This window comes from Colobus angolensis, unplaced genomic scaffold (genome assembly GCF_000951035.1).
Source record: "Colobus angolensis palliatus isolate OR3802 unplaced genomic scaffold, Cang.pa_1.0 Scaffold70, whole genome shotgun sequence".
NCBI classification, from domain to species: domain Eukaryota; kingdom Metazoa; phylum Chordata; class Mammalia; order Primates; family Cercopithecidae; genus Colobus; species Colobus angolensis.
Genome location: NW_012120710.1, coordinates 6273811 through 6295323, shown reverse-complemented (window position 1 = coordinate 6295323; position 21513 = coordinate 6273811). Strand labels below are relative to the sequence as shown.

At 39.6% G+C, this 21513-nt stretch overlaps 1 protein-coding gene across 2 annotated transcripts in view; it reads right to left on the bottom strand.

The window, feature by feature from the left end:
• PARM1 (prostate androgen-regulated mucin-like protein 1) overlaps positions 1 to 21513 on the bottom strand; it is a 115839-nt gene that overhangs the window by 58914 nt on the left and 35412 nt on the right. The window lies entirely within an intron of this gene.

Sequence of the window (21513 nt, the reverse complement as noted above, 5' to 3'; positions counted from 1 at the left end):
ATTGCACAAGTATACATATGTAACAAACCTGCACGTTATGCACATGTACCCTAGAACTTAAAGTATAATAAAAAAAAAAAAATACACTTTCTGGAGCACTTCATTCCTTTGTTTAGATCCAGATTTTCATCTGGCGTCACATTCCCTCTACCTGAAGAATTTCTTGCATTGCTTATCTGATAACAGTGCATTCTTTCAGATTGTGTATGTCTGAAAGAGACTTTGCCTTTATTTTTAAAAACATATTCTTGCTGGGTATAGAATTCTAAATTGAATGTTTGTCTTCTTTCAGTACTTTAAAGCTGTTCCTTCACTTTCTTCTCACTTGCATCGTTTCCATTGAGAACTCTGCTGTTACTGTTCTTTGTTGCTCTATACTGTGGTTTTATTTCCCCTCTGGCTGACGTAAAGACTTCCCCTGCCCCACTGACCTTAAAAAATTTCATTAAAATGTGCCTTGATGCAGTTTTCTTCATGTTTCTTTTATTTGACTTTGTTGAGTTTCTTGGATTTCTAAATTTATAGTTTCCATCAAATTTGAAACAATGTAAGCCATTAGGTCTTCAAATGTTTTTTCTGCACTGCCTCTTTCTTTGAGGACATGTGTCCTAAGCCTCTTGAAGTTGTTCAACAACTCATTGCTGCTGTTATTTTGTTTATTTTTTGTTTTGTTTTCTTTGTTTTATTTTGAAAACGTTCTATTACTTTGCCTTCAAATTTGCTCATTTTTTATTAGGTGAGAGACATTGTGACAATGCTGCTTGGTGTTAATTTTTTGTTGTTGTTGTTTTTGCATTACTTTTACTGTTTTTGAACTTTGTTCTGGGACATGCTTAAGTTACTTAGAAACATTTTGATTCTCTCAGCTTGCAGTTAAATTTTGTTATGTGGAGACCACAGCAGCTTTCATTAATTTGGCCCCTCTACTTATGTAATACCCTTTTGAGTACTCAACCTAATGCCCCCTGTATTACAAGGGTTCTTTCCTCTGGCTGCTGGAAATGTGAATTATTTCCAGTCCTGAATTACTGTCAGGAATTGTTCTGTTAATTTTTTTCTGGTGATGTTTCTACATAAGCATGTGCTAATCAGTACTCAGCTTTGGACTTAAAAGGAATCCCCTTCAGGTTCTAGAGCTTGCTATCTCTGCATCTCTGGTATTCTGCCTCAGGAATCCTAGCTGCTTTAGCCTACCTTAAAATTCTCAGCTGTGCCTCTCAACTCAGGAAGCTTGCCTGGCTCTGCCTAGATTCCTTTTCCCTGAAACTGTCTAGGTATCAAGTTGAGGCAATTGTAGGGCTCACTTTGTTTTTCTTGTTAGAAATTACTGCCTGTTGATCAATATTGGAAAACCACTGATTCATATATTTTGTCTGTGATTTGTTTTTTGTTTAGTTGTTTAAGGTAGAAAGTTGAATCTGGTTTCCATTACTCCATCATTTTCAGAGGTGGAAATCTTTTCCATTTGCTTTAATAACCTGTAACACAACTTACCCCCCAAACTTTTTATATATCCTTTATGCTCAAGAAAAAGTGCTTCTGCAGGGCAGACCCCATGTTATCTGACTTCTTTTACACTTAACACAGTACTATGTACATGTTGAAAATATATATTTATCTTTACTTGGCCTCTTGGAAAAGTTGGCTGTAAAGTCTGTTTCCTTTGCTTCAAAAACACTACATCCTTTTGGTCTTTCTCTTATCTCTGTCTTCTTCACGTCTAGCTCCTCTTACCATTCCATAAATACGAGAAAACACCTTTGAAATGTCATCCAATCTGACAGTTTCAGCTAATATCTTTGTCAAATACTTACCAGAGACTATATAACACTGGAGGGCCTCCAACTGGCATTTATGTGCCAAATACAGTGTTTTAAAGGTGAACTCAAGTGAAAAATTTTGCCATCTGGCAAAATTAGTCTGATTATCCTAATTTACTATGCTTGGTTGACACACATTATTTTGGCCAACTCCCTATTTTCTGATCCTCACATCCCACTCTCTGCTGGGATTTTTGGTGTCTTCCCAACTCAGCCAGTAGCAACTGTGACTTTCCAAGACTTTCCCTGGATGGTCCTAAGTTCTTGTCTCTTGGATCACAGACAGAGCCTGAAGTCCATTTGCTGTTTCTGGTACTGTGCCTGCATATCTAAGTTTCATCTCTGGCCAGCTCTGTGTTGTGCTGAAGCCAACAATATTTTGGAGGAGCTCACTAATCCCTATTTACATTGCAGCTGCAAAACTCTTCCTCCTTCCAGCTGGAAACACTGATATTGTAGATGAAGATATCAATGAGATTACTATCTAATAGGTGAAAGTCACTCCTTCAAGGACCTACTGCAGTTGTTCCCAGGCCTTGCTTGTTTGAATAAATAACCCTGTGCAATGAACGTACTACACATTTCCATGTGCATACTCTGCTCTCATTTCAAGCCTAGTATGTCCAAAATGCATCTTCCCTGCCAATCTGATCCTTCCCCTGTGATCCTTATTTTCATTAGTGGTGCCTTCAATCTCCTAAACAGGTAACTGTGAAGCTCAGGAATCATCTATGATGCCTTGGTCTTTTATTATTACTTGATATGTCTTCTAGTTCCATAAGTTTTACATGGAAATGTCTCTTGTATGTTACAGTTTCTAACCCTCCAGTGTTTATCATATTCATATTTTTTTCTACATTCCCATGATCACTCCCTTGCTGCAAGGCCTCATTCCTGATGAGGCAACCAGTGCAATCCACACAGCATTGCTAGGTGAATTCCTCTGTGATATTGTGATATATATACTTGGTCTTTATCCCATTTTCTGACATATATCTCCTAAAACACTTTGAATCTCTAGAGTGATAACAGTGACTTTTGTATGCTCACGAGATGACTGGTAGCTGACAACTCTAGACAGCAGTCAGGATGGGGGCTGGTTACCAAAAGACCAAAGCAGGATTAGAGGGTTGGGACTTTCAGTCCTACTCTAAAACTTCTACAGAGGGTAGAAGGGCTGGAGGTGGAGTTGATCATCAACGGCCACTGATTTAATCAATTATGCCTACCTAATGAAGTCTCCATAAAAACCCAAAAGGAACAGGTTTGAGGAGCTTCCTGACAGCTGAACACCTGGAGGGTGGCTGCCAGAGAGGGCATGGGAATTCCACATCCCTTCCTAAACACCTTGTCCTATTCATCTCTTTATTTGGCTGTTCGTCTGTATCCTTTGTAATATCCTTGAACATAGGCTGGTAAATGTAAGTGTTTTCCTGGATTCTGTGGGCAGCTCTAGCAAATTAATTGAACACAAGGAGGGGGTATAGGAATCTTGATTTATAACCAATGGGTCAGAAATATAAATAACAACCTATTTCCTGGGATTGCTGTCTGAAGTAGGGGCAGTCTTGTGGGACTGAGCCCTTAAGCTGTGGGATCTGACACTATCTTCAGGTAGATACTATAAGAATTAAATTGAATTAGAGGAGACCCAGCTAGTATCTGTGGGAGGGTTGGTTGCTAATGGGGAGAAATGCCCGCACATTTTGGTGACCAGAGGTGCTGTGTTGTATTAAGACATAAGAGAGAATAGGAAAAAATACTTTAGTTTTTTCCTCTCTGTCCTTGGACACCCTCAAAGACAAACTGCTTATAGGACTTCTAAGTTTCAACAACTCTTCACTGTGCACAAAACTAAGTCCAAACTAACCAAATGCCCTTTCCTCAGTGGTTTTGGCTTATGCTACCTTTGTAATCGTAACCATTGTGCCTCACTTTACATCTGCCATCTCCAGCCAAACTTAACTTTGATCTTAGAATTCTCTCAGGCCCATTTTGCCTGTTTAAATCTATGAATTGGGATTTTAAGGTCTAGCATACCAACTCTAGCATGCCAACTCCTTTGTCATTTTCTAAAAATTTCTAACCAGAAGTAATAGCCATACAGTTATGCTTCAAACAGCACCTGATATATAGTAGGCATACAGGAAGTGTTTATTTAATGAGTGAATGGCTCTCTTTTGCATTTTTATAATATTTTGTGCTTGTCCAATAAAACTTTTATCATCCTGCCTGATGCACCAGTTAGTTTATTCACTCAACAAGAACTGAGCACCAATGATGTGGAAAGTTCCATGCTACAGAGTTTACCGAATTATGGTTGTCTTTCTCATGTCTCTCTTATCTCTCCCACTAATCGTCATCTCTCCCATATTTACACAGCAGCATAACTGTGTATACTGCATACCTGCCATCTCTCCCACCATTATGTAAATGTGTCTACTCTATACATGGCCATCTCTCCTACAGTTGTGTAAATGTGTCCATTGTATAAACAACCATTTCTCCTATAGTTGCAAAAAGGTCTACTGTATACACAGCCATCTCTTCCACCACTGGGTAAATATGTATACCATGCACATGACCATCTCCCACAGTTGTGTAAATTATCCACTGTGTACATGGCTGTCTCTCCTACAGTTGTGTAAATGTGTCCACCATACACACAGCCATCTCTCCAACAGTTACCTAAAGGTACTAATTGTATACACAGCCATGCCTACCATAGCTGTGTAAATAAATGTATCCTCTGCATACACAGCCATCTCTCCCATAATGAAGTCCCCAAGGGAAAAGAGCACATTTCATTCCTCCTGACCTCACTCACAAGCCTACTAGCCCAGAGCCTCACATGACACACAGTAAATGTAAAATTGAGCAGAAATAAACTTTTCTGAATAAATGAAATAACACAATCAAGAATCAGAAGGATACTCATGATCTATTTGCTTGTATCTTGAATAATCGAAAGGAGAATAAAGATCACGTAGTATCCTCAGAGGAAGTAGGTGCCAACTTGCTTCTTTACATCTGATTTTAATCTCTTTCAAAAAAAGAATAGAATTCTGTCCTTCTTGATCAACCATAAGAAAATATGACAAACAACAGAGGATCTGTCGAGTTTAGTTTCTTTAAAAGGAGATAAAGCAAATTGCATGGCAAACTTTAAAACTTCATCTCTTGATGTTGACATAACCTGTCTTAACAAACACCTTGAATATTTTCATTTTTAATATACAAAATAAATATTCAGTATGTTATTTCAAATTTAAAAGAAGTTTTTACAAATAATTTTACTTGATGATCTTCTTAGACACCATTTAGAACAGGTTTTGATTTACATGCATCTTTCCTTATATATTAAGATGTTCTGCCATTTATAAACAGTAGAACATTCAATATCAATAACTATTAATATCTATACTGAATTCAAAAGTACTATGGAAGTTCTCTGTCTCTCCTCATGCCTCCAGCTAACAAAGAAATGGGTCTCTGTGGTCACACCTGAACCCTGCGATCCTGTCCTCCAACCATGGCTGATTGGACCATGAATAGAACCTTACCAATGCCAGACCAGATTCTTTCCTCTAGGAAATTGTATTTGTGACTGAGGCACTAGGTAGTCTGTTAGAATCAATGATTAAATTGGGAAGACATCTTATCACACGCATAAAAAGAAGGGGAAGCCAATTTGATGATGGAAAAGGATAAAGCAAATATAAAAGAGAAGCACTAATGATATTGAACATTTAGTATGTGTTAGGTCCTAGCTCAATTAATTCTCATAGAACTCAATTAAACTCAAGTGCTTACAGTCAAAGAAACTGACACAAAGAGAGATTAATGGAAGTGTACAGCAGGGGTGTGAATCTAGCTGTCTGACTCCAGAGCCCAGCTTTTGACTGACATTCTACTACCCTGGAGCAGTAGAGCAGGTGTGAGGGACCACGGGATCACAGAGAGTTGGTAGGCTTCCTTAGCAAGAGGTTTCCTGATCTTGTCTACGACTTGTCTGAACTTTCTGCCCTGGATATTACAAGGAAGGCCATTTTTTTTTCCATTGATTTTTTTTTCCTTTGCTTAAACAATTTCAGAGGTTTCAGTTACCTGAAACCCCAAAGTCCCCTGCAACAGCCCTGCCCCCTTCATTTCCACCCCCTTGTGTTGGACCTAGCATTGCCACTAAGCTTCATGTGTATGTGCTGTCATTCCTGTTTTCAACAACCTCTTCTGCTGTTTGTGTTAGTTTTTCACAGATAGACACATATGCACAACGCCTCTCTGCACCTGTTTCTATACTATCCATATAAATCAGTTACTGCTTTGTGGAAATGTAGAGAGAGTAACACAAAGGGTATGGAGGAAGATGTCTGGGACTTCATTTAATTGATGGGCCTGGTTAAGTCATGAAGAAATATTTTATTGTGAGTTGCAATTTGTAATATCTGTAATTGGCACTTTGAGTATAATTAGGCAGTTCAAACATTAGCTAGAGAAAGATAATTAAATCTGTGTTTTGCCTTTCATTCTGCAAAGGAAACTTTTCCAAACAACTGGCAAAGGTAAAATCTAGCCAAATCCTTTTCTTTGTTAATCAGGAAAGATTTTAGCAAGGTTTTGCTAGTATCTGAACATATATAAATCTTAAAATTATTATGCACCAAAGACTCCATTATTGTCAAAATGCCATCTCTCAGCATTATTATCATTAAAAAAGAAAAACAAAACAATGAATTATTCTAGGGCTGGGTGCAGTGACTCATGCCTGTAATCCCAGCACTTTGGGAGGCCAAAGCGAGTGGATCGTGAGGTCAGGAGTTTGAGACCAGTCTGGCCAACATAGTGAAACCCCGTCTCTACTAAAAATACAAAAATTAGCCAGGCATGGTGGCACACGCCTGTAGTCCCAGCTACTCAGGAGGCCGAGTTGGAGAATTACTTGAACCTGGGAGGTGGAGGTTGCAGTGAGCCGAGACCATGCCATTGCACTCCAGCCTGGGTGACAGATGAGACTCCATCTCAAAAACAAAACAAAACAAAACAAAAGAAAACAACCAAACAAAAAACCCCAATGAATTATTCTCTCAGATACATAATTTAAGTCTGTTCCTTGTGGTTCTCAATTTCCTGCCAAATGGAATGAGGCAGTTGTATGTTGTCTAGGCCCTGCATTCAGACAGAGTAGGGTTAAATCACTGCTCACTCTCTACTAGCTTTGCAACCTTGGGAAAGTTACTTTTGACCTTGGGCAAGTTGCTTATGACCTTAAGCAAGTTGCTTTGTTACTTCCCTTTCACTGAACCTCAATTTCTTCCATTGTGAAATTGGATAATAGTAGTATCTTCTCAGGATTGCGATAAGGAAGAAATGGACAACCCATTGTTGGAAAAGGCAGTCTGTCATGGGCCCCAGCATCTGCACCCATCCTTGCTGAGTATGCCAAAATGCAAGGCTTAGCTGTCCTATGATGCTGAGCCATTTCTGTAGCTAATCACGTAGCCAATTAAGTAGGTCATGGTGACACAGACGAACAACCACAAGACTACTAACTCCTCAGGGGAAAGATTCTGGCTTGTTCATTACTTGCTGTAAAAGGTACTGAGGGCTTGGTCCTAGATTCCTCAGCTGCAGCACAACTGCCTGCATAGCTGCCACCTGGGCCCTTTGTGTTATGTGGGATGTAATGGCAGAGGAACTGGCAGTATCATGTGATGTTCCTGCTGCTTTCTGTGCTGTAAATACAAATGGTCTTGCTCAGATCCACTGAATCTCATTGTCTACTTTTGGAATCTATGGGGCTGTGGAAAGCCAGCCTTCCTGATTGCTTACTCATGTCCTTTGGATCTTTTTTGGAGCTTTGTCACTCCCTGCCATCCTCTGTGACAAGGGTTGGCAAACTTTTTCTCTAAAGGGCCAGAAGGTAAATATTTTAAGCTTTGGGGCCACACATAGTTTCTACTGCATATTCTTCTTAGTGTATTTTTTCTTTAACAACCTTTTAAAAATTAAAAAAAAAAGTTTAATTCACAGGTTGAACAAAAATAGGCTGAGGGCTGGATTTGACTTCAACTCTTAGGAGGCTGGCATCTTCCCTGATATCCATGTAAAACACTTAATACAGTCTACGCTATGTTAACAACATTTCAAAAAAACATTAGCTATTCTTACACTTAATGCTTTTTTATTTTGTTAATCTCTAAGCCTAAGGAAACCCTCCTGGTACTCCAAATAACGTTAGAAAACAATAAAGAACATTTTGGAAAACATACAGTGCACAGTGACGAGTTATTCTCACTCCTTTAAGTAAATTCTGTGTCTTTGGAAACAGGGCAACTCCTTATGTCAGGCTTCCCGACATGGTGCCAACAATAGGTTACAGGTATGTGTGTAGATATTGAACTCCTCCACCTTCAGGGCAGATGGTCACCTTCATCTGTTTATTCCAGAGCACTGTGCAAATATTACCATTTTCTATGTGGGTCAAGGCATGAAAAAGGTTGTTAAACCCTGTTTCAGGTCATTAAGTTACCGCTTAGTGAAGTACAGGTTTGGTGTATAACAGAACAGTTTTCAATTTTTAGACCACTATTTTCAACTAGAGTGTGGTTGGTGTGGAATTCAGAGGAGCGTGCAGTTTCCTTTACTGATTCCAGGTGACTGCAGAATGATTTCTCCTCACAGGACAGGAGATAGTTAAGTCACACTAATTGGTTAACTCTTAACGGTCCAGACACCCTCTGAGGAAAAAGATGATAAAAATAGCCAAGAAAGCCAAGTGTGGTGGCACACACCTGTAGTTCCAGCTACTTGGAAGGTTGAGGCAATTTTTAGAGATGGGGTCTTGCTATGTTTCCAGGCTAGACTTGAATTCCTGAAATATTTCAAGTGATTGATCACTTGAGCCCAGGAGTTCAAGTCTAGCCTGGCAACATAGCGAGAACCCCATCTCTAAAAATAAACTTTAAAAAACAGCCAAGAGTACATCAATGATACAAAGAATAAAGACAACAAGAAGTTTTGAAGGACTGCTGAACTGGAAGGAGAAGGGGTGAGGTAGAAAGGGAAGCTAAAAGGAACTACAATAATAATTGAGTGTCAAAAACTGTCCAAGCACTCATTCTGGTTAAAAAGGTAAACTCTCCAGGGCCAAATCTAAGAAGAGAGGAAAAGTAGTGGAATAAAGTACATGGGAGCAGGAGGGGAAGTTGAAGGAAGAGAGCTATGGGCTGCAGAAGATAGAGAAGAAAGAAGCATTGACAGGGATGATATAAATCAGGTCCAGTCATGGTGACCAGAATAGCCAGCTTTCCAGATAGGAAGAGAAACTCCTACTGAAGTCTTATAACTGGCAGTGCTATCCACTGTACCAGCATCCTACGACATCACTCCATCACTGAAGTTCTGTGACAATGACCTTGAGTCATCCACAGATGCAAGAATGATGCATGGTCTGTTTTGTCTCCTGAGTCAGAAAAGCATACACTTAAAAGATCTCCCCCTCAAAATAGTTATAAGATTTCAGACATTCTCTCCATAAAAGGATATTTTAGTTTTCTGAAAAACCTATTCCCAGACCATATTCAGTGACTGAAGCCACAACAATCTGCTATCTATTGAGATATATACTGACTCTCATAGTACATGAGGGACGGGTCAGATGAATGCTCTAGAGTCTCCTTGTAAGACCTGTCCTGGTCGTGAGTTGTAATCAGTTCCTCTCATTTTCCCTCTAACTTAGTATAAGACTCTGAGTTGTCACTATAGATACAAGGCAATATCTGGTCCCTGGAACAATTTTTCAAATGATGTCAGTGGTGAGGTAAGGCCGTAGAGATTCAATTTCTTTTTTTCCCTATTGCAGTGTTAACAGAAAAGTATGGAAAGACGCAAGAAACTAGGAAGTGTACTTCATGGGGTCAGAGAGCTGTCCTCTGAATAGTGAGCTGATTGACTGAAGGAGTGATAATGATTTTGTGTATAAAATGAATTAGGACTAAACGGTGTGTGTCATGGAATAGTGACACCTTAATTCAAGCATATCACTAAGGAGATTGCTTTAGAATGTTTTCTTTTAAAGAACTCTGAATATGTTCCCGGAGGGAACTGTTTCTGAAAGTTACCCTGGAAATAAAGAGCCCTGCCTCTGGAATACATTCGTATTCAACAATGGTGGCACAGTTTCAAACTCTAATCTTAGGAGTCTCTGACTTCATTTTAAAGATATACTCAAGAACTAAGCTTGTACAGTGGTGATCTTTGGGTGGTGAGAAGAGAAAGTTGCTACTAAAAAAAGTTTGTTGCTTGAATTTTCCTTTTTAAAACAGTTACGTGAATGTGTTTATTATTTTATTTTCTTAATTTTAATTTTATTTATTTTAAGTTCTGGGGTACATGTGCAGGATGTACAGGTTTGTTACACAAGTAAACATGTGCCATGATGATTTGCTGGACCTACCAACCCATTACCTAGGTATTAAGCCCAGCGTGTATTAGCTACTTTTCCTGATGCTGTCCCTCCCTCTTCACTCCTGACCCTGACAGGCCCCAGTGTGTGTTGTTCCCCTCCCTGTGTCTATGTATTCACATTGTTCAGCTCCCATTTATAAGTGAGAATATGTGGTGTTTGGTTTTCTGTTCATGCATTAGCTTGCAGAAAATAATGGCTTCCAGCTCCATCCATGTCCCAGCAAAGGACATGATCTTGTTCCTTTTTATGACTGTATAGTATTCCATCGTGTATATGTACCATATTTTCATTATCCAGTCTATCATTGATGGGTATTTGGGTTGATTCCATGCCTTTGCTATTGTGAATAGTGCTGCAATAAACATATGAGTGCATGTATCTTATAATAGAATGATTTATATTCCTTTGAATGTATACCCAGTAATGGGATTGCTGGGTCAAATGATATTTCTGGTTTTAGGTGTTTTTTTTTTTTTTTTTGAGATAGAGTCTCACTTTGTTGCTCAGACTGTTGTTCAGTGGCACGATTTTGGCTCACTGCTGCCCAGGTTCAAGTGATTCTCCTGTTTCAGCCTCCTGAGTAGCTGGGATTACAGATGCCTTCCACCACATCCAGCTAATTTTTGTAGTTTTAGTAGAGACGGGGTTTCATCATCTTGGCCAGGCTGGTCTTGAACACCTGACCTCATGATCCACCTGCCTCAGCCTCCCAAAGTGCTGGGATTACAGGCATTAGCCATCACACTTAGCCCTGGTTCTAGGTGTTTGAGGAATAGATACATTGTCTTCCATAACGGTTGAACTAATTTACATTCCCACTAACAGTGTAAAAGCATTCCTATTTCTTCCCAGTCTCACTAGCATCTGTTGTTTCTTGACCTTTTAATAACTGCCATTCTGAATGGCGTGAGATGGTATCTCATTGTGGTTTTGATTTGCATTTCTCTAACGATCAGTGATGTTGATGTTGAGCTTTTTTCCATATGTTTCTTGGCCACATAAATGTCTTAAAGAAGTATCTGCTCATGTCCTTTGCCCACTTTTTAATGAGGTTGTTTGTTTTCTTCTTGTAAATTTGTTTAAGTTCCTTGTAGATTCTGGATATTAGACTTTTGTCAGATGGATAGATTGCAAAAATTTTCTCCCATTCTGTAGGTTGTCTGTTCATTCTGATGATAGTTTCTTTTGCTGTGCAGAAGCTCTTCAGTTTAATTAGATCCCATTTTTCAATTTTTACTTTTGTTGCAATTGCTTTTGATATTTTCATCATGAAATCTTTGTCTGTGCCTATGTTCTGAATGGTATTGCCTAGACTTTCTTCTAGGGTGTTTATAGTTTTGGGTTTTACATTTAAATCTAATCCATCTTGAGTTAATTTTTATATAAGATGTAAGGAAGTTTCAATTTTCTGCATATGGCTAGTTAGTTTTCCCAGCACCATTTATTAAATAGGGAATCCTTTCCCCCATTGCTTGTTTTTGTCAGGTTTGCCGAAGATCAGATGGTTGTAGATGTGTGGTCTTATTTCTGAGTTCTCTATTTTGTTCTGTTGGTTTATGTGTCTGCTTTTGTACCAGTACTGTTTTGGTACCAGTCATTTTGGTTACTGTCACCTTGTACCATAGTTTGAAGTCAGGTAGTGTGATACCTCCAGTTTTGTTCTTTTTGATTAGGATTGTCTTGGCTATATGGGCTATTTTTTGATTCCATATGAATTTTAAAATAGTTTTTTTATAATTCTGTGAAAAATGTCAATGGTAGTTTGATGGGAATAGCATTGAATCTATAAATTACTTTGGGCAGCACGGTCAATTTCATGACACTGATTCTTCCTATCCATGAGCATAGAATGTTTTTCCATTTGCTTGTGTCCTCTCTAATTTCCTTGAGAAGTGGTTTGTAGTTCTGCTTTCAGAGGCCCTTCACTTCCCTTATTAACTGTATTCTGAGGTATTTTATTCTCTTTGTAGCAATTGTGAATAGAAGTTCGTTTATGATTTGGCTCTCTGCTTGTGTGTTGTTGGTGTATAGGAATGCTTGTGATTTTTGCAAACTGATTTTGTACCCTGAGACTTTGCTGAAGTTGCTCATTAGCTGAAGAAGCTTTGGGGTAGAGATGATGAGGTTTTCTAGATATAGGATCATGTCATCTGCAAACAGAGGCAGTTTGACTTTTTCTCTTCCAATTCGAGACACTTTATTTCTTTCTCTCACCTGATTGCCCTGGCCAGAAAATCCAACACTATGTTGAATAGAAGTGGTTACAGAGGGCATTTTGTCTTGTGCCAGTTCTCAAGGGGAATGCTTCCAGCTTTTACCCATTTAGTATGATGTTGGTTGTGGGTTTGTCATAAATGGCACTTATTATTTTGAGGTATGTTCTTACAATAGCTAGTTTACTGAGAGTTTTTAACATTAAGGGATGTTGAATTTTATCAAAGGCTTTTTCTCCATCTATTGAGATAATCATGTGGTTTTTGTCTTTAGTTCTGTTTATGTGATGACTTACATTTATCAATTTGTGTATGTTGAACCAGCCTTGCATCCTGGAGATGAAGCCAACTTGATCATAGCAGATAAGCTTTTTGATGTGCAGATGGATTTGGTTTGCCAGTATTTTATTGAGGATTTTTCCATTGATGTTCATCAGGGATGTTGGTCTGAAGTTTTCTTTTGTGTTGTTGTTGTGTCTGTGTCTGGTTTTGGTATCAAGATGATGCTGGCCTCATAAAATGAGTCAGGGAGAAGTCCCTCCTTTTCAAATTTTTGGTATAGTTTCAGTAAAAATGGTACCAGCTCTTCTTTGTACCTCTGGTAGAATTTAGCCATGAATCTGTCTGATCCTGGGCTTTCTTTGGTTGGTAGGCTATTTATTTCTGTCTCAATTTCACAGCTGGTTATTGGTCTATTCAGGGATTCAACTTCTTTCTGGTTCAGTCTTGGGAGAGTGTATGTGTCCGGGAATTTATCCTTTTCTTCTAGATTGTCTAGTTTGTTTGCATAGAGGTGTTTACAGTATTCTCTGATGGTTGTTTGTACTTCAGTGGGGTCGGTGGTGATATCTCCTTTATCACTTTTTATTGTGTTTATTTGATTCTTCCCTCTGTTCTTCTATATTAGTCTAGCGAGTGGTCTGCCTAGTTTAACATTTTTTTCAAAAAACCAGATCCTGGATTCATTGATTTTTCAAAGGGTTTTTGTGTCTCTATCTCCTTCTGTTCCTCTCTGATCTTGGTTGTTTCTTATTTCTGTTAGTTTTCAGGGTTGTTTGCTCTTGGTTCTCTAGTTCTTTTCATTGTGATGCTAGGGTGCCTATTTGAGATGTTTCTAGATTTTTGATATGAGCATTTTAGTGCTATAAATTTCCCTCCTAACACTGCTTTAGCTGCATCCCGAAGGTTCTGGTACATTATCTCTTTGTTCTCATTAGCTTCAAAGAACTTCTTGATTTCTGCCTTAATTTTATTATTTACCCAGGAGTCATTCAGGAGCAGGTTGTTCAATTTTGATGAAACTGTGTGGTTTTGAGTGAGTTTCTTAATCTTGAGTTCTAATTTGATTGTGCTGTGGTCTGGGAGACTGTTATGATGTCAGTTCTTTTGCATTTGCTGAGGAGTGTTTTACTATCAATTATGTGATCAATTTTAGAGTAAAGTGTCAGACAATTCTGAGAAGAATGTATATACCATTATTTTGGGGTAGAAAGTTTTGTAGATACCTATTAGCTCCACTTGATCCAGAGCTGAGTTCAAGTCCTGAATATTTTTGTTAATTTTCTGTCTTGATGATCTGTCTCATATTGACAGTAGGGTGTTAATCTCTCCCACTATTATGTGTGGGAGTATAATTCTCTTTGTAAGTCTCTAAGCACTTGCTTTATGAATCTGGGTGCTCCTGTATTGGGTGCATATATATTTAGGATAGTTAGCTGTTCACATTGAATAGAACCCTTTACCGTTATGTAATGACCTTCTTTGTATTTTTTTATCTTTGTTGGTTTAAAGTCCGTTTTGTCTGAAACTACGCTTGTAGCCCTTGATTTTTTCTGCTTCCATGTGCTTGGTAAATTTTCCTCCATCCCTTTATTTTGAGCCTATGTGTGTCTTTGAACGTGAGATGGGTCTCTTGAATACAGCACACTGATAGGTCTTGACTCTTTATCCAGCTTGCCATTCTGTGTCTTTTAATTGGGGGCATTTAGCCCACTTGCTTTTAAGGATAATGATGTTATGTGTGAATTTGATCCTGTCATCATGAATCTGGCCAGTTATTTTGCAGACTTGTTAATGTAGTTGCTTCATAGTGTCATTGGTCTGTGTACTTCAGTATGTTCTTATAGTGACTGTAATGGTTTTTCCTTTCCATATTTAGTGCTTCCTTCAGGAGCTCTTGCAAGGCAAGCCTGGTGGTAATTAATTCCCTCAACATTTGTTTGGCTGAAGAGGATTTTATTTCTCCTTCACTTATGAAGCTTAGTTTGGCCTGATATGAAATTCTGGGTTGGAAATTCTTTCCTTTAAGAATGTCGATGTTGGCCCCCAATTCCTTTTTGCTTACAGGGTTTCTGCTGAGAGATTTGCTGTTAATCTGATGGGCTTCCCTTTGTAGGTGATCTGGCCTTTCTCTCTGGTTGCCCCTAACATTTTTTCCTTCATTTCAACTTTGGAGAATCTGATGATTATGTGTCTTGGAGTTTATTTTTCTCATGGAGTATTTTACTGGGGTTCTCAGAATTTTCTACATTTGAATGTCAGCCTGTCTTGCTAGGTTAGGGAAGTTCTCCTGCATGATATCCTGATGAATGTTTTCCAACTTGGGTCCATTCTCCTTGTCTCTTTCATGTACTTCCATTAGTCGTAGATTCAGTCTTTTTACATAATCCCATAGTTATCAGAGGTTTTGTTCATTCCTTTTCATTATTTTTCTCTAATCTTGTCTGCCTGTCTTATTTCAGAAGATAGTCTTCAAGCTCTGAGATTCTTTCTTATGCTTGGTCTATTTGGCTATTGATACTTGTGGTTGCATTGTGAAGTTTTCTTGTAGTGTTTTTCAGCTCCATCAGATCATTTATATTCCTCTCTAAACTGGTTATTCTGGTTAAAAGCTCCTGTAATGTTTTATCATGGTTCTTAGCTTGTTTACATTGGGTTAGAACATGCTCCGGTAGCTCAGTAAAGTTTGTTACTACCCACTGCTGAAGCCTACTTCTGTCAATTCATCCATGTCATCCTCAGCCCAGTTCTGTTCCCTTACTGGAGTGGTACTGAAATAATTTGGAGGAAAAGAGGCACTCAGCGTTTTTGAGTTTTTGGCATTCTTGCACTGATTTTTCCCCATGTTTGTGAGTTTATCTACCTTTGATCTTTGAGGCTGATGACCTTCAGTTAGTTCAGTTAGGGTTTTTGTGGGGTCTTCTTGTTGATATTGTTGTTGTTACATTTGTTTGTTTCTCTTTTAACAGTCAGACCCCTCTTCCGTAGGGCTGCTGTGGTTTTCTGGGGGTCCACTCCAGACCCTATTCACTTGAGTCCCTCCTGCACCTGGAGGTGTCATCAGTGGAGGCTGCAGAACAGCAAACATGGCTGGCTGCTCCTTCCTCTTGGAATCCTGTCACAAAAGGGCACCCATCTGATGCCAGCAGGAACGCTCCTGTATAAGGTGTCTGGCAATCCCTGTTGGCATGCCTCACTCAGTCAGGAGGCACCAGATCAGTGACCCACTTAATAATATACTCTGGCTGCCCTTTGGCAGGGCAGGTGCCCTGCACTGGGGGAAGTCCTCCACATCTGGACTGCCCAGCCTCTTCAGAGCAAGCAGGCAGGAAAGACAAAGTCCACTAGACTGTGGAAACTGTGGCCACCCCTGCCCCCAGGGTCTCCATCCCAGAGAGTTCAGAGTTCTGTCTGTAAAGCCCTGGCTGGAATTGGTGAAATTCCCAGGGAGGCCCCCCACTGTGAGGAGGAATGGATTCAGGTCCTACCTAAAGAAGCAGCCTGGCCATGATCTGCCACAGCTGCTGTACAGAACTGTGGGAATTCCTCCCAGTCCAAACGGCCCAGCTTCCCTAGCATCAGCAGGGGAAAATGGCAGACTGGAGCCACAGTGATGGCCATCACCCTCTCTCTAGGAACTTGGTCATCTTAGGCAGTCTCTAGCCTGCTGCCACTGGCTACAACTCAAACAGCCACAAAGAGTTTATATGATTCTGTGCTTGGGACCCAACGCCCTGGTGGCATGGGCTCACAGGGGGATTTCCTGATCCACAGAAAAAGCATGGTTTCCCTGATGAGGTAGTACAATCACTCACCACCTCCCTTGGCTGGGGGTAGGAATTCCCCTTACCCTATGTGGCTCTCAGGTGGGCCGTGGCTCCACCTTGCTTTTTCTCACTCTCTGGGTGTTGTACCAACTGTCTAGTTGGCCTCAATGAGAAAAACCTGGATACCTGTGCTGAAGGTGCAGGATTTACTTGCCATTTTCGTCCTTCTCCATGAGAGCCACTGATGGCAGCTGCTTCTAGTCAGCCATCTTGGCCCCTCCTCCCTATTGCTTCAATGTTCTAATTTTCTACAATATCTATATATTGCAACTATAATAATGCAAAGCTTAATTAAAAATTATACTCAAGCCATTGTGAGGTTGATTATATAATTATGCAGAAGTTGTTGAACTACCAATTTACTTGTCTCTCCTAGCCCCATGCATATAATTAATATAACAAATGTACTCAAAGTTGACTACATGTTTATAAAATATACCTTTGACTTCATGTTCATGAAATACATGCATTTTATAAACTTCTCTGGTGTGCATGTTCTGGTAAAATTTCTGGCAAATGCCAAAACTTAGTAAAGAATATGCCTTCCCTTCTATTCACAGCCATGGTTATGTCTTTCAACTACTCAAAAACTCACACAAAGTCAATTAAAGAAGTTGAAATCACTGAACTACTTCTAGGTGGAGCTTCACATCCTATGCTTTTGTTTTGTTTTACAGAAAAAATAATACCACATTCTAACATGATTGGGAAAAGCAAAACTCTCATTAACTGCAGTGTCCTGCAGTGTCTGGTTATGACTAACTAGAGTTCATTTAATTCTAAAGCCAGGCTAAAGATACTTTGGTTTTTAAAGAGTGATACATCAGAATGTGTAATACATCTAACAGGGGATGGAATGTTCCAAAAACTGGATGCCATAGTCCACCTGTTTTAGATTTGCAGAGACTGCACTGATATCCAAAGGTTAGGTGAAAGAGGGAATGTGCAAATGTCTGATGCAGTGTCTGATGCCGTCCATATTACTTGCTTTGGCTGCCATAACAAAATGCCACAGACTATGTGGCTTAAACAACAGAAATTTATTTGCCCACATTTCTGGAGGCTGGAAGTCCGAGATCAGGGTCTCAAATGGTCAGGTTCTGGGGAGATTCCCCTTCCTGGGTTGCTAATGACCACCTTTTGCCTGTGTCCTCACATGATGGAGAGAGACAGAGAGCAGGCTCTCTGGTGTTTCTTCTTAGAAGGGCACTACTCTCATTACAAGGGCCCCATCCTCATGACCTCATCTAAACCTAATTACTTCTTAAAGCCCTATCTCCAAATACCATCACATAGAAGGTTAAGGGCCTCAATATCTGAATTTTAAGGGAACACAATTCAGTCCATAGCACTGCCCCTGAAAGTCACCCCCTCAGGCCAAATTTTAGGAGGCCACAATAACATTTGCATTCACATTTACCTTTCTATACTATGACTGCAATCACCTCTACATTCTATAGTAACAAACCATAATAGAGAATAGAAAACTTCTGACAGGCTAGTCAGAAGTATTGCTGGGAATAAAAGCCTTATATGTCTCCATACCTCCTGAGCTTGAATGAGCCAAATTATATTGACAAAGATACAGGAGTCTGAAAACCTGGACAAGTCTTCTGTTGAAAGCTATTTTAACAACTCCCAGTGGCCCATCCTCCTAGGGTGTCATTGCTATGACAGCGGAGACCTGGGGACCCATGATAGGTAATTCTTTGTGTCAACTTGACTGGGACAAAAGGGTGCCCAGATTATACATTATTTCTGGGTAAGGTCCGTGAGGGTGTTTCTGGATGAGACTAGCATGTGAATCCATGGACTCAGTAAAGTAGACTGCCCTCCTCAAAGTGTGTGGGCATTATCCAATCCATGGCAAGCCTGAACAGAGCACATACAGAAGAAGGAGGGATTTGCCTCTTCTTTTTCTGCCTCATGGCATAATGTGGGACATCTCACCTCATCTTCTCTGGTCCTTAAACTAAATTATGCTGCCAACAACCCTGGTTCTAAGGCCCTCAGATTTGAACTAAATTACACCACTGGCTTTCTTGAGTCTCCAGCTTGCAGACAGAAGATGGTGGAACTTCCCAGCCACTGTAGTTACTCATCCGAGCCAATTCTTTATAATAAATCTCTCTCTCTCTGTCTCTTCCTCTACGCGCACGCACGCACACGCACACATACACACACACACACACACACACGGAACATATTTTATTATTTGATTCTCTAATCATGATCAATTCTTTATAATAAATCTCTCTCTCTCTGTCTCTTCCTCTACGCGCACGCACGCACACACACACACACACACACACACACACACACACGGAACATATTTTATTATTTGATTCTCTAATCATGATCAATATAGGATCCCAGTGTCCTAAAATCTGAGGGTGGTGTCCTGGGTTCCTCTGCAGGAATTTGTGTCAAGAGAGAGAAGACAACCAGAATCTACAGAGTGTGAATAGTATGGGTTTTATCTACCTAAAAAAAATGGTCTATTTAACTTTATGGCCATCTTAAGGCTTGTGCCACTGCAAGAGGGTCCTGGGAAGGATTCTTCCGGACAGGACTTTGTATTCAACTTGTACTGCCTTCCAGGAGTCAGATGCAGATGAGGAGACCGGATCCTCCAGTGGCCTCCGGAAGATGAATGTCTCCAGTGCTATCCCTGGACTGTGATATACAACTGGGGGCGGGCAGGGGGGTGGCTGGGAGGGAGAGTTTCTTGTTTACAAGTTGCTGAGATCTTTATGGGGAAAATAAAATTGCTTTTAGGAAATAAAAGCATTTTATATTCTGAGATCATTTACTCTTTTAAACACCTTAAAAGTCTGTTCATATTTATTGGACCTTTTTTTATATATTCATATGTACTGTTAAGTATCTTCAGATGACAAGTTTCACTACTTTTTCTATTTTAAGTTTATATTACATATGTGTACCACTGTGAAAATATTCAGACTTTATATTTCATTGATGGAAAAACAAAATCAAAAATCAAAATTCAAACCCAAAAAATGTTAAACAAGGCTCCTAAAGGCATTGTGGACATGAGAAAGAGGAGTAAATCTAAATACCTCCCATGTGATGGGGTTGTAGAAAATCCATTCTTACGTTATTTTGTTTAATCTTCAGAATAACATTGTGAGGTGTGATTGACTCATTATGTGCAAGTGAGGACAATGAGGCTCAGAGAACTAAACATCGCATGGTAGATAAGGGGCAGAGCCAATGTTTTCAACTGTCATCTACTCAAAAGCAAAGCCTTGCCTTCTCCACTGCACTGTACCAGCTTGCAGATGTCCTCAAGCCTCCTGTCCCCACAGTGTAAGTCTTCATTTCCTCTTACTGCCTGGACACATTGAGGCATCAGCAAGATGACACCGTCAAGGACTTAACATTTAAAATAAAATAACCCAAATAATTTAGAGGCTCACCTGTTACTAGGCTCAGATTGAGCTTATGTTACTTTCTGCTGACCAGAAAAAGAAATCATGAAGTACTAGTTTGTGTATTTACCAGAAGAATTTTCATAAGCGTGCTAAGAAACAAGTCTCTCAAATATAACTTTTGATTCCAAGAAGCTATTTACAGCAGAATGTCAAAACTCACATATTACTACCAAAGAGCTGCACTAAAAGACACAATTTTGAGAACATTCAGATCCAACTGCAGATGTTCAAAAAGGTAAAGATTTCAGAAACGTGTTGACTTAGATTTGTGCTTCTTTCTTAAGTTATTTTATTGTATAAAGCATACAAACACGTAACTCAGTGCCAAATAAAGGGATTCTGAAAGAAACAGAAAGAGGTTTCAAAACTAAGTGAATGAATATGAGTGAAAGGTAAGTATTACCACAGGCGTTTTCTTTTTGCATTATAAACAACAAAGCAAATCCAATGTTTAGGGCAAAAATGAGGGCTCCCCAACAGTACACCACAATCTTGCAGATGCCTAGGCAATCCCAGAGCCATGTGGCCCTGTTTTCAGCTCATGTTCCCTCTGTCCCTGTAGTTTCATGGGAAGGTGATGTGGGCAGCACTGCTCCGCCGAGCATTCTCAGGAATTTCAGTGTTGTTACCCCTTCCCTGTCTCTGAGACAGGGCATGCTTGTTGTCAATATCCTTGCTCATCCTTGCAGACTTCCAGCCATACCCTCACTACCAGCAACTTCAAGGAGCTACATATGAATAATAAGTATGTGTGACAGAAAATTATTATGCTTGTGGCTGTGAAAGATGTCTTCTGGTCTTGTTAGGAGCAGACACCATCCAGCTAATCAGTGCTGCAGGAAGAATGTGTCCCAAGACCTTGAACTTCTCAGAAACCTTGAAAACTTTCTTCTAGAAAGAATAGTCTAGACTAGGCTGGGAAAAGATTAGGATCAAAGGTAAGGTATTAAAAGGTTAAGCCAATTCTTCATTAACCCCACTAGTGTACCAAGTAGGTGATGAGTGTGCAATTCAGCAAAGCAAGACTCAGAATCTCAGACAGGAAGGAGATCTGAGGACGTGCCTCGCCCACATGCTTTATTTTCAGATAAGCAAACTCAGCTCAGAAACATAAACATAACTGTATTTCATCAAATCTAAAAAGTGCCAACTATCAGACACATTGTTATTTTATGTAGTGTTAAGAGTGACACAAAATGCTGTTAATAAAATAGGATATGCCATTGATTGTGAAACACATTTCATTTTTAAAGTGGTAAAAGCAAAAACAAAAGAACAAAACAAAGGCTGGAAAAAAAAAAAAAAAAACCAAACATCTGCTATGGTTTGGCTGTATCCCCACTCAAAACTCATCTTGAATTGTAACTCCCATAATCCCCATGTGTTGTAGAGGGACCGGGTGAGAGGTAATTGAATCACGGGGTCAGGTTTTTCCTGTGCTGTTCTCGTGAT